The 17,870-nt window shown below is 38.8% G+C and overlaps 1 long non-coding RNA gene across 1 annotated transcript in view; it reads right to left on the reverse strand.

The window, feature by feature from the left end:
* Positions 1-17,004, reverse strand: part of LOC145723529 (uncharacterized) — a 56,233-nt gene extending 39,229 nt beyond the window's left edge. Inside the window, exon 1 of the long non-coding RNA XR_014148652.1 lies at positions 16,693-17,004. This is a non-coding gene — a long non-coding RNA (uncharacterized LOC145723529). The remainder of the gene's footprint in view (positions 1-16,692) is intronic.
* Positions 17,005-17,870: the final 866 nt, after the last annotated feature.

Below are 17,870 nucleotides of genomic sequence, written 5' to 3' on the forward strand. Positions count from 1 at the left end.
GGTTGGTTCAACATCCACAAATCAATCAATGTGATACAATACATTAATAAAAGAAAGAACAAGAACCATATGATCCTCTCAATAGATGCAGAAAAAGCATTTGACAAAGTACAGCATTCTTTCTTGATTAAAACTCTTCACAATGTAGGGATAGAGGGCACATACCTCAATATCATAAAAGCCATCTATGAAAAACCCACAGCGAATATCATACTCAATGGGGAAAAACAGAGCTTTTCCCCTAAGGTCAGGAACACGGCAGGGATGTCCACTATCACCACTGCTATTCAACGTAATACTAGAAGTCCTAGCCTCAGCAATCAGACAACAAAAAGAAAAGGCATCCAAGTCAGCAAAGAAAAAGTCAAAATCTCACTCTTTGCAGATGATATGATATTTTATGTGGAAAACCCAAAAGACTCCACCCCAAAAACTGCCAGAACTCATACAGGAATTCAGTAAAGTGGCAGGATATAAAATCAATGCACAGAAATCAACTGCATTTCTATACACCAACAACAAGGCAGAAGAAAGAAATTAAGGAGTCGATCCCATTTACAACTGCACCCAAAACCATAAGATACCTAGGAATAAATCTAACCAAAGAGGCAAAGGATCTGTACTCAGAAAACTATAGAATACTCATGAAAGAAATTGAGGAAGACACAAAGAAATGGAAAACGTTCCGTGCTTATGGATTGGAAGAACAAATATTGTGAAAATGTCTATGCTTCCTTGGGCAATCTACACATTTAATGCTATCCCTATCAAAATACCATTAACTTTTTTCAAAGAAATGGAACAAATAATCCTAAAATTTGTATGGAACCAGAAAAGATCACGAATAGCCAGAGGAATGTGAAAAGCAAAGCTGATGGCATCACAATTCCAGACTTCAAGCTCTATTACAAAGCTGTAATCATCAAGACAGTATGGTACTGGCACAAAAACAGACACATAGATCAATGGAACAGAATAGAGAGCCCAGAAATGGACTCTCAACTCTATGGTCAACTAATCTTCGACAAAGCAGGTAAGAATGTCCAATGGAAAAAAGACAGTCTCTTCAGCAAATGATGTTGGGAAAATTGGATAGCCACATGCAGAAGAATGAAACTGGACCATTTCCTTACACCACACACAAAAATAGACTCCAAATGAATGAAAGACCTAAGTGTGAGGCAGGAATCGATCAAAATCGTTGAGGAGAACACAGGTAGCAACGTTTTCAACCTCAGCTGTAGCAACTTATTCCTAGACACATTGCCAATGGCAGGGGAAGCAAGGGCAAAAATGAACTACTGGGACTTCATCAAGATAAAAAGCTTTTGCACAGCAAAGGAAACAGTCAACAAAACCAAAAGACAACCGACAAAATGGGAGAAGGTATTTGTAAATGACATATCAGATAAAGGGCTAGTATCCAAATCTATAAAGAACTCATCAAACTCAACACCCAAAGAACAAAGAATCCAATCAAGAAATGGGCAGAAGACATGAACAGACATTTCTGCAAAGAAGACATCCAAATGGCCAACAGACACATGAAAAAGTGTTCAACATCACTAGGCATCAGGGAAATCCAAATCAAAACCTCAATGAGATACCACCTCACACCAGTCAGAATGGCTAAAATTAACAAGTCAGGAAACGACAGATGTTGGTGAGGATGCAGAGAAAGGGGAACCCTCCTACACTGTTGATGAGAATGCAAGCTGGTGCAGCCACTCTGGAAAACAGTATGGAGTTTCCTCAAAAAGTTGAAAATAGAGCTACCTTATGACCTAGCAATTGCACTACTGGGTATTTACCCCAAAGATACAAATGTAGTGATCTGAAGGGGCACCTGCACCCCAATGTTTATAGCAGCAATGTCCACAATAGCCAACTATGGAAAGAGCCTAGATGTCCATCAACAGATGAATGTTGTAGTATATATATACAATGAAGATGTAGTATATATATACAATGGAATATTATGCAGCCATCGAAAAAATGAAATCTTACCTTTTGCAAGGACATGGATGGAACTAGAGGGTATTATGCTCAGCGAAATAAGTCAATCAGAGAAAGATAAGTATTATATGATCTCACTGATATGAGGAATTTGAGAAACAAGACAGAGGATCATAGGGGAAGGGAGGGAGAAATGAAACAAGACGAAACCAGAGAGGGAGACAAAGCATAAGGGAATCTTAATCTCAGGAAACAAACTGAGGGTTGCTGGAGTGGAGGGGGGTGGGAGGGATAGGGTGGCTGGGTGATGGACATTGGGGAGGGTATGTGCTATGGTGAGCGCTGTGAATTGTGTAAGACTGACGAATCATAGACCTGTACCCCTGAAACAAATAATACATTATATGTTAATACAAAAAAATTTAAAAAAATAAAGAGTATCTCTTGTAGGCAGCAAAAAAAAAAAAAAAAAACCAAACAACACACACACACACACACACACACACAAAATAGAAGAGACCTAAACAATGCCCTATTATAAGGTTGGCAATACATATAAAAGGCAAAAAAAAAACCCCATAATTTGACTGATTTCATGTCTATTAGCATATAAGCAAATGAAGCAATTACTAAATATCAACCCTCAAAGCAAAAAAAATGAGTAGATATTAAAGCCAGAACTTGAATTGTCTTTGGATTCTCACTGGTATCATACACTTTGTGCATTTTAAAATTTAAAATAGGAATTTGCACTTTACGCTTTGAAAGTGCATGACATTGGGTGTTATGTAGAATGCCATGGCTGCTTCATAGGCTTTAGCGTGCCTTTCCTTCATTGTCTTTAGTAATTTTAGAAAATCTTTTATATCCATCTCTAACCCAGTGGTTCTCAACTGGGGGTCATTTTGTCCTCCCCTGGAGGACATTTGGCAATGTCTGGAGATGCTGACATTTAGTAGGTGGAGGCTGGGGATACTTGTGCACGGGACAGCCTATCAAAACAAAGAATTATCTCAGGTGCACCTGGGTGGCTCAGTCGGTTAAGTGTCTGACTCTTGATCTTGGCTCAGTTCTTGATCTCATGGTCATGAGTTTCAGCCCCACACTGGGTGTGGAGCCTCCTTAAAAACAAAAACAAAGAATTATCTCAATCAAAATGTCAATAAGTTTGAGATTAAGAAACTTTGTTCTAACCTAAAGAAATGTCATTTTGGTTCAATTTTCCCTTTGGCAGCATCCTTCAGGAGGTAAACTGATCTGGCAAATTTCAAAGAGCTGGCTTCAATTCTCTAAGTCTCCATCATCATGGCTACATATACTCATTTATTCACACATTCATTCAACACTTCCTAGCTGTAGTAGGAATAAAAGCACATCATATGTAAGATAAAAAATAATTTATTGTCCAAACTGGGACACTACTGAGGGTTATTAATAACTACAGTGGACAATAGGAGTAAATCAAGAATCTTCTGGGTAAATCAGATCATGTGGTCACCTTAATCATATGGCAGCATGCAATGTCCAAAATGATAAATAAGACACAGAGGAGCTTCTAATGGCAGCCAACTGGGAGAATGGTGTTTGGGCCCTGGGACTGGGCACCAAGGCTGAGGTCTAAGATCATTCCTGGTTTGTGTATTGAAGAGAGCACAGCATTAAGAAAGCCAGGGTGAAACCATCACCACTACAATAGGGTTTGGTTTTGGAAAGGAAAAAATAAGCATAAAACTCAGGACATACAAAGGATACGAATCCTGCTAGAGGAATTATAAAGGACACTTTTTAAAAAAGCATTTATATGCAATGCTTGTACATAGTAGGTACTCAACAGATGTCTGCTGAAGAATAAATCTACAAGGTCTGATCTGACATGTGAAGAAACTGTCTCTATTTGAAGTAGGTGTTATTTTAATTCACATGATTTCCTAAATGGATATCTAAGATGCACAAAGGAGTGCTATGACCCCCTTCTGCACCACAACAAAAACTGACAAATCTTGGATTTGTCAAAAGACAACAATACTGCTCAGGCGAGATAAATAATTATAAGTGCCAGCAAAGTCGCTTTCCTGTTTTCCTTTTGATCTGTAAGGTTACTAGTGGATGAGATAATCTTTTATTTATATTGCATGTGGTAAAATTTTGAAGCAGGAGTTTTGCACCCACCATACTCTCCTTCCGTAATTAAGCCTGTAGGGCTGGCTGGCTGATATTTTTTAATGCAGAGCTTGTCAATTTCTGTTAACACTAATTCAGAGTTCATACCTCCATATATCATGGAAACATAAGGGCAAAACAATTTGTACAAAAAATATTTTGAGAGGAGTCGAACAAACGGAAAATCATTTCTGCATGGACTACCGAGTGTTTCTGTTCTGATTACAGCACCAATTTCCACGGCGGCGCAAGCTCACTTTTCGCCGTACGCACATTTGATTTTCCCTGGTCCCTTTGCTTTGCCCTCCCTTTCCTTTCATACATGCGCTCCCGCTATAAATAAATGCCTTTCTCCCCAGCTCCCCCCTCCCCAGCTCTTTGCCATGTGTTGTCTTTTTAATTATGCCCCAAACTCTAATATAGTCAGCCCAGATCTTGTTTGGCCATTAACTTGGGAAGAAAAGAGGCTGCCTCCTGCATTTCACACGAAACATTACAAGGGCAGACCAGGGGCTTTCATCTTGTCCCACCTTAGGCAGACAGAACAATAGGCAGCTATAATCTTGTGACACCCACGACTAATTTATCCAAGCAGAAGACAGGTAGCACTCTGGACTGCCGCTCCTGTCTGAAGAGGTGCAGTAAATACTCAGCTTAATAGTAGCTTCTCAGGCAGGAGGGCAACATATCACAGCGTGGCGTTTTTATAATCTTCCTGGCATGCCGACAGCCAAGAGCACAGGCCAGCCCATGCTCCTCCTCACTGGGGCTTAGGATGCATGTAACTGGTAGATGGTGACACACTGTGCCTTTAAGCAAGTTTAACTGTTTTACATCCCCTCTGATCTGCAGCTTTGTACATCTGTCAAGCTGCCTCTTAAACTTCTGTGGGCACATCTGTGGAGCAGTTACTTGAAGCTTGCTGGGCATTGTGGGCCTGGTGTGGGGTTTCTTTGTGACTGCCTCCTGTTTATCTGTGAGCAGTTTCTCTGTTACACTACAAGGCCAGAGTTAAACACATCATCTTGGCCAAAAAGGTAATAATAACCTTGTGACAGCCAGAAGGAATATACTTAGCAAAGGCTGAACAAAAATCTTGTCTGGAGAAGTGCTGATTAAAAAACAAATGGAAAAAACAACACCCTAACTTTTAAGAAACACTTACTTCTCCTATGTCTGTGGGTCATTTGGGCTTCGGCTGATTTGGCTCTAAGCCTCTATTAGGGTCTTCCAGAGAACCGAGAGAATAGATATATAAGAGTTATTATTATGGGAATTGGCTCTTGCAGTTATGGAGACTGAGAAGTTCCATGATACGCAGTCTGTGAGCTGGAAAACCAGGGAGGCCAGTGGTATCATTCTGTTCAAGTCTTAAGGCCCGAGAGTCTGGAGCTCTGATGACTGAGGGCAGGAGAAGGTAGACATCCTGGATCGAGAAGAGAGTTTGAATTCATCCTTCCTCCACCTTTTTGTTCTATTTGGGTTCTTGGTGGATGTTAGGATACCCACCCACATTGGTGAGAGCCCATATTCTTTACTCAGCTTACTGATTCAAATGCTAATTTCTTCCAGAAACATCCTCAAAGACACACCCAGAAATAACATTTTACCAGCGATCTGGACAGCTCTTAGCCTGATCAAGTTACATAAAATTAACAATCACAAGCGGTACATTGGATCAAGTCCTCCTCCATGTGTCTCATTGTCCTTAAACAAGAGGTTACCCGAGGCACTTTCTTTCTATGGTGAAATGCAACTTGTTTCAAATCTTGTATCTTCAGCTGTCATTGGCAAATCACATGGATGGCTAAGCCCAAGTCAAGAGACAGGGCAGTACACTCTGCTTATCATGAAACCAAAACAAGTCACAGAGCCAAGCTCAGCATCAAAAGGGCAGGATAGTATGTTCCTTCCAGAAAACTGAAAGCGAGGGAGGAAGTAAATATTTGCCAAAAAATAATCTAATCTACAACCCCTATCTATAAAATGAAGAAAGCACAGCTATTTGCTAGATAATGGAATTACTGAGTCCATCAGTGTTGGTTCCATTTTTGAAAGATGCCAAGGACACCATGAAAGGATGAGTAACCACATAGTCTTGACCATGGTAAAGAGGTAACCTCTATGACTTGTCACAAAGACTCACTAGAAGATTTTGGGAGCTTGGTCCCGACTCTTCAAGTCTTAGTAAAGTATTCCATGGTGTGAAAGTTTACTTGTAAGGAGAAAGGAAGGGAGGCCCTGGCTGAGAAACTCAGTCCTTTAATATTTGTCTCTTCTTTTGATGTTGTAAACTTCATTTGCTCAACAGACCTGTGTTCTGCTCTTTTAGCACTTCTGGTATCTAAATACTTAAAGAAAATAAATACATGTGAAGGTACTTGGGGTTTATATCAGGCTTGATTTTCATTTGTATACACCAGGCTGGCATATAGCTAGCATCCATTCTAAGTGCCGAGTGATCATTTGGAAAGGTTGGTGTCCCTACCATAGAGTTAATTAAATATTTTGAATATTAGCAGTGACTAGATATATTTACAGTTCTGTGGTTTGGCTCTTAGTATGTAAAGCTCTTAGAGCATGTAAATTATGATTTTGAATCTGCTCATCAATTCTTCTCAGGGAAATTGTCTTGCTCACAGCTTTGATAGAACATCAGCTTTTGGTTGAATTACAAAGCTCCACATCCCAACCACCTTTTCCACCGTGGCCACAGTTGATTAGACCATGAATGGGTACCTGACCCAAAGACAGATAATGACTACATTAGGGTCTATTAGGTAGCCTGGTATTAGGTCCCTCTTTAGATGTGTGGGGCCAATTAGATTTTTCTATCGTAGAATAATGGATTGGGAAATGTGGAATAAATCAGATGTTATCAGTGGCTAAAAGTTCATCTAGAAGAATGTGATTTGTCACTGTGTTTTAAAATTAGTTTGTTGGAGTCAATCTGTCTTGTTACCTATTGTAGCATAACAAGTTACCCCCAAACTCAGGGGCTTTAAACAACAAATAATACTTATTCTTACAGTTCCAGGCATGGCTTAGCTGGGTCCTCTCGTGAGGCTGCAATCAAGGTGTTGGCTGAGGCCACAGTGATCTCAAGGCTTATCTGGGGCAGGATCCACTTCTAGCTCACTCATATGGTTGTTGGGAGGATTCAGTCCTTCACGGGCTATTGGGACTGAGGGCCTCAGTTCCTTGCTGGCTCTGGCTGGAGACCTCTCTCAGTTCCCTGCAGTTGGCCCTCTCCATCAGAACAAGTATGAGAGAAGGGCCAGGGACAGAAGGTGAGCAAGATGAAAAGTCAAGTCTTCATAAGTTAAACTCTGAAGTGGCATCTCTGTCAGTCAGGGTTCAACCAGGGAAGCAGAAACAGTAGAAGATGTGTGTTAAGAGATTCATCACAAGAAACTAGCAATGTGGTTGTGGGAGCTGGAAATGCAAGAGGTGTAGGGTGGGACATGAGGATGGACAGGCTGGACCCTTGGGTGTGGGCTGAGCTGCAATCCACAGGCTGAACTTTTTCTTCTTCAGGGAAGCATCAGCTCTGCTGAAGGCCTTTCAACGGATTGAGTCTCATCTACCCAGATTATGTAGGATAATCTCTTTTACTTAAAGTCAACTGATTATGGACTTTAATCACATTTAATACTTTCACTGCAACAGCTAGATTAGTATCTGATTCAATAACTGGGGACTGTAGCTAAACCAAGTCCACACATCAAAAAAAATCCATTACAACAGCTTTTCACTTTTGCCACATTGTATTCACTAGAAACAAGTCACTGGGTCTAGACCATAGTCAAAGGGAGGGTATTACACAGGGGAAGCTGAGGTCACTGGGAACCATTTTACAAGGCTATCTGCTAGAGTCGCTTTTCAATTTTCTCACAAAATAACTTTTTGCAAGGGCAAATGCCTTTAAAAATGTTCCTAACTCTAGAGAAATTTGCAAAGCCATTTATATTTTTTGAATTAATTATAGTTAAATGAATGAGGTCTTGTTCAGTGGTTAATTACACAGGTTTGGTGAGCAAACATAGTTTGTAACTTTAAGTGAACAAATTCAATTCTGCACAACAAACATTCTAATAAATGTGGTTTTTCCCAACAAATATTTATAGCCTCAAGGTTACAAGTCAGTGTTCCTCAGAACTACTAAAGCAAACCTCTGAATATTATAAGAAAGTCCTTTGGTCTTCTCCATTAAAAAATATAGATCAAAACTTCTAAAATGACAAAATACAGAAAATCAGTATGGATTTAGCTTAAATTTTATGAGAATATGTAAATATTGACCAATCTTTTTCCTTGTTTATTTTTATTTTTTTATTAACATATAATGTATTATTTGTTTCAGGGGTACAGGTCTGCGATTCATCTCTTCCTTGTTTTTAAACAAAAGATAATGGCTATCGCAGTACTTTGCATTCTCAAAATCTCTGGCGTTGACCAGTTCCTCACTTAAAGTACTTTATATCAAAGATCATTAAAAGCAATGGCAAATGGATTCTACTATAATGTTAACCAAGGTGGAATTAAAGAATTTGGTGCTCATAATGCTCTATTTCTCCAGTCCAGGGTAGAGAAAGGCCAGTGGACATTCTGGACCATGAAGGGCTAAAGTTATGAGTAAACTGAAGCCGTGAATGAGCAGAAACTTTGAGATGGAATAAAAGCTAATAGAAAAGAGGTAAGCAAACACACCAAGGTGGAGACCAAAGGAGAGAAGAAGGAAGATAATGGTAAGGCACCAGAGGGAAGATCCTTGACTTCCTGCTGCTAAGGCTGCCTTGGGTTCACTTCCTGTCTCCATCGTTTCTGTCCTGGACTCCTCTCAGATACTCATTACATCCCCTCATCCCATTGACGTTACTTGCTTGAGGGAGTCTCTGCTCTTGTCTTCAGGAAAATGGATGCTCCACATTCATAAAATGGTGCTTTTTTAGTTTGGTTCTAACTCAAGTTACCTAAAATCAATGCTTTAAAAACATTGTGGTAAAATACACATACCATAAAGTTTATCATCTTAACCCCTTTTTAAGTGTACAGTTCAGTAGCATTAAGCTCATTGACACTATTGTGCAACTATCACCATCATCCATCTCCAGAATGTTCTCATCTTAGTCCAACTAAGACTCTATACCTATTACAGCAATAACTTCTCTGGCCCCTAACAACCACTAATCTACTTTCCATCTCTATAAATTTGACCATCCTAGGTACCTCGCAGAAGTGGAATCACATAGTATTCATGCTTTTGTGACTGGCCTATTTCACTTAGCAAAATGTCTTCAAGATTGTAGCATGTGTCAGAGTTTCCTTCCTTTTTAACTGGGTAATGTTCCATGCATGTATAAAACATTTTGTTGATCCATTCATTTGTAGATGGACACTTGGATTGTTTCCACCTTTGGCTATCATGAATAATGCTGCTATGAACATGGGTGTATGAGTATCTTTTCTCTGCTTTCACATCTTTTGCATATAAACTCAGAAGTGGAACTGATGGATCATACAGTAATTCTAGGTTTAATTTTTGGAGGAACTGACATACTGTTTTCCATAGTGGTTGTACCATTTAAGTGTTCTTTTGTTTTTTTTTTTAGTTTTGGTTTTTGGTTTATTTTTAAAAATTTTTTAGTAGGCTCCATGCCCAATGTGGGGCTTGAACTCATGACCCTGAGATTAAGGTCATGTGCTCTACCGACTGAGCCGGCCAGGCGCCCTGTGGTTATACCATTTTAAATTCCCACTGGGGTCCCAATTTTCCTCCTCACCAATATCTGTTATTTCTTTCCTTCCTTCCTTCCTCCCTTCCTTTTTAAAGATTTTATTTATTTATTTGACAGAGAGAGAGAGAGAGAGCGAGACCAGGAACACAAGCAGGGGGAGTGGGAGAGGGAGAAGCAGGCTCCCCACTGAACAAGGTGCCTGATGTGGGACTCGATCCCAGGGCCCTGGAATCATGACCTGAGCCGAAGGCAGATGCTTAACAACTGAGCCACCCTGGTACCCCTCTTTCTTTTTTAAATATAGCAGCCATATTAATGAGTGTGAGGTGGTCAAAGGGAGTTCTGGAACTAAACTGGAACTGGAACTAGAAATGACAGGATTCTAAAGCATCTGTTTCTGGCTGCCTTGGCATCTGCTTCTTTCAGCAGCCTTGCTTATTTTTTCTTATCATACTGACTGGTTTTCTTTAACCTCTCATCACTTTGGCCTGCATGTGGCCTGTCATGGCTACTCTAGTCACCTCTATATGCTATGATTTCTGGAACATATTTTCAGCTTTAATACCCACTGACACCCACTTAGGACTCTCATTTCCCTATACTGAATGACAGAGAACTGATTATTCTTACTCATCATTTTGATCATGGACTTGCCCAATAATGGGCTAACCTAGAGTTAGGTGACGAGCTCTGGCCTGGTCAGCCATGACCAGAAAGGTAGAGTCACTCTGAGAAATGACTAATGAAGCATTAAGGACAGAAGGTGGGGTAGATCCCCTAGAAGGAAGGGCGTGTGTGCATGCATATAACAGGCAATGGTTGGCATATACTGAAGGTGTCTTCATAAGATTTCCTGTCATTGTTCCATTTATCAGTCCGTATACAATCAGTGCATATTTATTATATAAGAGGTGTTGGGCTAAGCACTAAGAGCTGATATTTAACATATTTATAATGCTCTGAGCACTGGTCTGAGAGAGTACTACACAGTGGGACACCACAAAATGATAATGGCCTTCTTAAGAATTTTGCACCTAGGTAGATGAGACATCTACCCCCATAGAACTTTAAGTTGCAATACAAAACATAAACACAAATAGTAAAGAAGCTGTAAGTAATTTCCTGACCAACTTTCTAAAGTGATCCACACAGTAACTGCTATGCATTCTGAAGCATTCCTACAATGTGAAATTATTTGAGAAGTCTTTATGGAGGACTTGATTTGGGATTTTAAGGATGGGCAGGTTTCAGATGGTTAGAGAGGCTGGAGAAAGCAACTGATTGATCAACAAATATCTATTGCATGCTTAATCATGATCAGACACTGTACCAGGAGCTAAAGACACAAAAGAGAATAAGACATCCCTCATGGAGTTTATAATCTAGAGATGGACAAACAAAAAAGAACAGCTGTAGGCATCGAGGTGGCAAATGATGAGCTATATTTAATAAAAAAAAAAAATCTAGCCTTTGTTATACCATCACAAGAAGTCTAAGAGACACGGTATTTGGAAATTAAGGGCACCCTTGTGGGTTACTCCGGCTTTGGGAAAATGTGTGCTCTTCAAGCCTCATAAAAGTGCCTGCCATCCCCTCAGGCCTGTCACTGCCCATCTCTGGGTGTGACAGAGAAGGGGCAAGCTGCTCTTGGGCGACCTCCTACAGTACTCTTCAAAAGACCATGCAACACTGCTACTTTCTAGAGGCCACCAGCGGGGGCGGAAGCTCTTGGCTCTGTCTCAAGAGACAACGCCGGTCAAAGGGGAGAGAAAGGCTGGAATAGAGCTTCCAGATGGACAAGGGTGCCAAGTCTACTGTGCTGCCATCTTTCATGGAACAAACCTCGTGTTCTGATTTGCTTAATATTCTGTAATCAAAAAGCAACCCTGCAGAGGAGAGATGATAATAGACACTTACTACGCAGACATTATGTTTTCTGTTTGTTTTTAATTTATTTTTTTCTTTTTTAAACCATGAACTGTTGGTTTACTATAACACTTAGTGTTAAAAAATGAATGGTTGCTTGCTCTATACTCTAATGCTGAACAAGCATTCTCATTTCTAATAACCCAAGTTTTAATGACTCCAGAGGGCTTAGTAAACAAAAAAACCATTTGCTAATGCCACATAATAATATCATCAAGTCCTCTGCTAGGAAGGTCCCGAAGTTGCCTTTACATTCAATAACCTTCTTGCTCTCCATCCAGACTTTCTGAGCATGTAGAACATACATTTCTGGCCTGTTAAAACGAGGGCTACTTAATTCAGAAGCAAAACGGGTCCTTTTTTGGCACAAAGTCTCCACTTTTTTCCTGGCAGGCTCCAGGCTGCAGGGAGGTAGTTGTTGGGCACTCCCCTGAGAGCAGCTTTAGAAGAAAGGAATCTGAACTTGATCCCATATAAGCTGGGGGACCAGGAAGGGGAACGGGGCAGATGCACTTATTTATTTCAGTGCCTTTCATAGTGATGAGGTCCCTATCTCCACCTTCCCCTCAAGCCCCAGAAATCCCTACAAGGGGGCAGTAGGATCAGATCGTACCTTTAAATTATTTTCAAAGATGTCAAGCAATTCCAACTTCTTTAATATAGCAACCTTCTGAAGGAGTGATAAATCTCTAAACCGAAAAGAGGCTTCTCCCTTAAAAATTTCAGCTGTGAAAGACTGATTATGTATTTAAGCTTTGGAGCTGTGTAAAGCTTTGTTAGGCAAATCAGTGACCAAACCATCTCTCCTAGCTCAATATCTACAGCTCCTATTTATACATGATGAATTTGCTAGGACTCTAAGAACTGATTTCTTAACACAGTCATCATCAGTCCTTTGCTTACCATCCAAGGAGCCGAGGACTTGGTTGAGCTGATGGCAGACTTTTCACTTCAACAAGCCTCACTACTATAATGGAAATCCAGAGGCCTGGAAACAATGTACATAGCTTCCCTGACTAATTTTATTATGCAGACACACACTTAATGGCTCCTGTTACAATCACACCCAGGCTGGGAAACAGTAGTGGATTGTGACGATCTCACTAAATCGACAAGGATTATCAGTCATTAAAAAGGAACCAAATTAGCATCAAGCAGTAATATTTTATACTTATCAAATCTTCTGCTGGTCAAGGTCCATTACTGAGCGACAACGTAAAGGCAGGAACCATCAGTTCATTCTCCAGAACATTTAAATCTCTATTGTATTTGTGTAGGATATAATTTCTGGTAGCAATAAAGCCTAATAAAGGTTATACCCCAATGAATAAAGTGTTAATAAATTGACCCATGACATTTCAATGGATAATTATATTTGAGATAAAGGAAGAATCTCTTGTTTCAGTGAAGAAGGGTTTCAACTTGTGCCCAACCCAAATTACCCATCAGCTACAGGATGGTTCTACATGTCTTTACAGTGATATAAAATGTTAATTTTGCTGGTACCTTGTATTAATTATTCCTCAGGCCCTCCCAACAACTCCTGTCTATCAGAATCATCAAGACTAAATTTAAAAGGTTTCCGCATGATAAGCAATTGTACGGAAATTAACGATTACCTGTATTTCCAAGCATGAGTTAGAAATGCTAAGGTTTGTCTTCCCCTCAGCCCCCCTGCACAGCGTGTGGGCCTGTCATGAGACGTTATCTTCACTCAGGAAGCGATTAGGAGACTGAAGGAGTTGTTACCGAACGTGATGTATTAGATCCAACTGGAACAGTTCAACATATGTTATGTACCAATGCCTCTCAGTTCTCATTAGGACTGTGCCACAGACAACTAACAAAGCCTTATCTGAGAAAAACAAAACAAAGCGGAAATGCTGCAGGGGTTGTGAGCCTGGCTGCCCTTCGGTTTCCTGGGTAAGGCTTCTCCTCTGTACTTCCTGAACTGCATGAGGCTCAGGAAAAAAAGATTTTAGTGTGACACGACTAAGGCTAACTTATTTCATCCATCAATTAATATTTAATTTGTGCATTCATTCAACAAACATTTATGCATTCATATTACATAGCTATGAGACTCTCTTTCTGAGAAAATACCGGCTATCTGTCTCACATAAATTGAATGCAGAAAATGTTATTAATTCAGAGAAGAAATCCCAGAGAACCCAGCCCCCAAGACTGCCATCTCTTTCAAAGCAGAAACTGGGTTTTATTATTCTTTAGATACCGGGTGCTTAGCAATAACTCTTCGGTGGGTAAATGAATATAATGGGTTTTTTGAGGGAATTTCCTTCCAACAATATGGTGGACTAGAAACCCCAAATAGATCTCCCTAGATAAATTATTAAAAAACTCCTTTAGAAATGCATTGTTGAGCTGGAAATAAAGTAAGGAATCCTCAGATGACAAAAAAATAGTGGAAGTGGGAGTCTGTAGAGCAATGAGGTCAGCTTTCATTCTGGAGAGCTTGTGATGAATTCTGGTGACTTTGAGCTTCCATTTTAACTATTGTATAGGCAAAGGGAGACAGAAGATAAAATTTATAGCTCACCCAAGGTCAACAGTCTAATAGGAGATCCCTGCATAAATCTGGGATCCTCAAGAGTTATATCATAAGAGAAACAGTGAACTAGAAATAAACACCTGCAGAGGGGGACTAAAAGAAAACTGCCTTTCCTGACCTTGGCAATGGGAAGAGGGGAAACAAAACTTTTTATAACCACAGATAAGCCCACATACAGATTTGCAATACAAATCATACTTTCAGAATACTCTGAAAAAGGTCAGGCCAAAAATTTAGTTTAACACGGTGTAAGGAACCTTGATGAAGCAAATATTAAACCCTCTATAGAGAAACATACTTGGAACCAAGGCTTTCAAAATATCCATGAAATTGGAGTTCATGGTAAAATAATGATATCATCATCATCATCATCATCATCAATAAAGAAACAAGATGTCACAGATGACAGCTAACAGAAGTATCAATCAGGAGAATATTAGAATTTCAGATGCAAAATAAAACAATTATGTTTTAATATATTTAATATGAATAAAGGACATGGAATCTTAAAAATGATAAAGTAGATTTGAAAAAGAACCAAATGGAATATCTAGAAATAAAATATCAAATAACTGGAATAAAAACTCAGTGGACAGAACAGATACAGCTCAAGAAAGAACTAGCAAAGTGACAGAGCTGAAGAAATTATTCACAATGCGACATGGATCAAAACAATTGAGAAGAGATGTAAATATTAACAGAGAGGCTAAGTTATATTGAATATGGAGTGAAAATGTCTTACTTATGTGTCACCAGGGTTACAGAAAGAGGTGAAAGAAAACGTAAGATTCAGAAGATAATGGATGAGAAATTTCCAGAAATGACAAAAGACACTAATCTTCAATTCCAAGACCCCAAAGCATCTCAAGCAGGATAAATAAGGAGAAATTCACCTGTGGACAACAAAATAAAATCTCAAAACATGGGGGGAAAGGAGATGATATTAAAACCAGCTATGGAAAAAGGAATGTCACTTGGGCTGACACCTGGTTTTTCTACAGCCACAACACAATCCGGAAGACAAAGAAATGACCTACTGCTCTGAGAGGAAAAAGATAATTGTTAAAATAGCATTTTATACCCAATAAAATTATCTTTCAGGAACAGAGTAGAGAAACTTTCAGATGAGCAAAATCACAGTTTTCCATCAAAATACCAGCATGAAAGGAAATTCTAAGTGATATTCTTCAGGCAGGATAAAAATGATCACAAATGAAAGTTTGATGTTCAAGGAAAAAATGATATAAATTGATAAATATATGGATAAAACTAAATGAAAATTTACTTTATAAGAGTAATTGTCTAATTTGTGGGATGGATAAAAATGAGATATAACTAAGGTATAGGAAGAAAAGAGCAAATAAGTTAGGACAAGAATGATCAAATTAAAATGTGCTAAGCTCCTTTTATTGTTTTAAAAAGGGTAAAATATTAACTTTGTATTTAAAAATCATTAATTATTTATCCGTTTAAGGAAGTCAGTAGAAGTACAGCAATAGAGTATAAAACTCCCAACTTTGGAGAGAGGGAAAAGAGAATGAGGGAAAAATAAATATGATCAAACCTAAAAGAAAGGCAAGAAAGGAGAAAAAAAGATAAACACAATAGGAAGGACAAATGAAAAACACAAAATGAGGGAGCAATAAGTGAACCCAAACATCTCACTAATCTCGATAAATTTAAAAGATTAAACTATCCAGTTAAAATGACAAAGATTTTCAGGGTAGATTAAAAATATGACAATTATAAATAACTACAACAATTTTTAAAAACTATATTCTTAATAATATGGCTTTAAAACACACAAAGCAAAAATTGACAAAGCTACAAAGAGAAACTGAAAAAAATCCACCTGTACTTTTCTCAATTACTTGTAAGACAGATAATCTGTAAGAGTACAGTAGATCTAAACATAATTAAGAATCTTCATCTTTGAACACTACATCTGAAACTAATGAGGTACTATAAGTTGGCTAACTGAATTTAAATAAAAAAAATTAAAAAAAAAGAAAACGCTTCTATCTTCATGAAAGAAGATGATAGCTGAAAGACGGTTTCTATACAGCATTCTTAGAGTTAAGTATATGGCACTTTCCTTATGCTTTCACTCATACGTTTGAAAATGCTTCTGACTTCAATAAAGAAGATGTTAGTTTAAAGAAAAAAAAAGAAACTTCATCTAGTGGGTAAATATGAAACACTGCACTCAAGTGGAAAGCTCACATTTTTTTTGTATTAGTTTCTTATTGCTGCCATAACAAATTAACACAAACTTAGCAGCTTACACCAAACACAATTTATCATCTCACAGTTTTATAGGTCAGAAGTCCACATGGGTCTTACCAGGCTAAAACCAAGGTGGCAGGATTGCTATTCTTATGAAGGCTCTGGGGGACAATGTGATCGCTGGCTCATGTTGTTGGCAACATTTAGTTCCATGCAGTTGCAGGAGTGAGGTCTCCATTTCTTTGCTGGCTTTTGGGCTACAGTTGTTCTCAGCTTCTAAAGAGGCCACTCACACTCCACATTCTTTGGCTCGTGGACCCCTTCATCTTCAAAGCCAGCAATGGTGGTCGGGTCCTCCTCATACCTCATCTCTTCTGCATTCTCTTCCATCAACATCTCTGACTAACGGGAGAAATCTGTCCTACAAATCAATAAGAAAAAGGTAACTCAACAGAAAATTAGGAAAAAGTTTTGGACAGTACTTTAGGAAAAGAGGATGCAAGAATGTCAAGTGAAACAATATGAATAGATGCCTAATCTCATGAATAATTAGATATACAAATGAAAACCACAATGAAACACACTTCATACCCACAGGATTAGCAAATGTGAAAACCGTTGAGATACTGGCAAGGATGTGAAACAACAGAAACTCTCACATTTTTTTGGTGGGAATATCAGAGGCATAATCACTTTAGAAGCTAATTTTGAATTTCAAAGTAGTTATACATATGCATACATTACGATGTGGCCGTCTACTAGGTATGGCCATCAAACAGTGGTTCTCAGAGGGAAAGTCGGTGGTCCACGTGTCTCAGAATCAATGGCAGGTTGTAAAGATGCAGATGCCTGGACTCCACCTCAGAAGGATTCTTAGTCAGAATTCTTGGGGATAAAGTCTGAGATTTTTGTAGGTGTTCCAGTCAATGCTAATGCACACTGAAGTGTGAGATCTACTGCTGCAGGGCATCTCTTGCATGTGTGTAGTGTGAGATGCATACAGCAGAGTTTATGGCTCTATTGCTTTAAAAAAGAATAGAAACTACCCAAATATACATCAACAGTAGAATGGATAAATAAATTATGGCAAATTCATACAATGCAAACCAATATAGGAGCTACATGCATCCACAGGTTGAATCTCAGGTACATAAACGGAGGAGGGGAAGCAAAAGAATATATAATATTCTTACAATATATTATATAATTACAATGATACGAAATACAAAAGTGTGCCAAGTCAAACTATATAATTATATTATTTAGGGATACATACATATAAAATTTAGGGCTAC

This window comes from Leptonychotes weddellii, chromosome 9, assembly GCF_054177405.1.
Source record: "Leptonychotes weddellii isolate Sample4059 chromosome 9, ASM5417740v2, whole genome shotgun sequence".
NCBI lineage: Eukaryota > Metazoa > Chordata > Mammalia > Carnivora > Phocidae > Leptonychotes > Leptonychotes weddellii.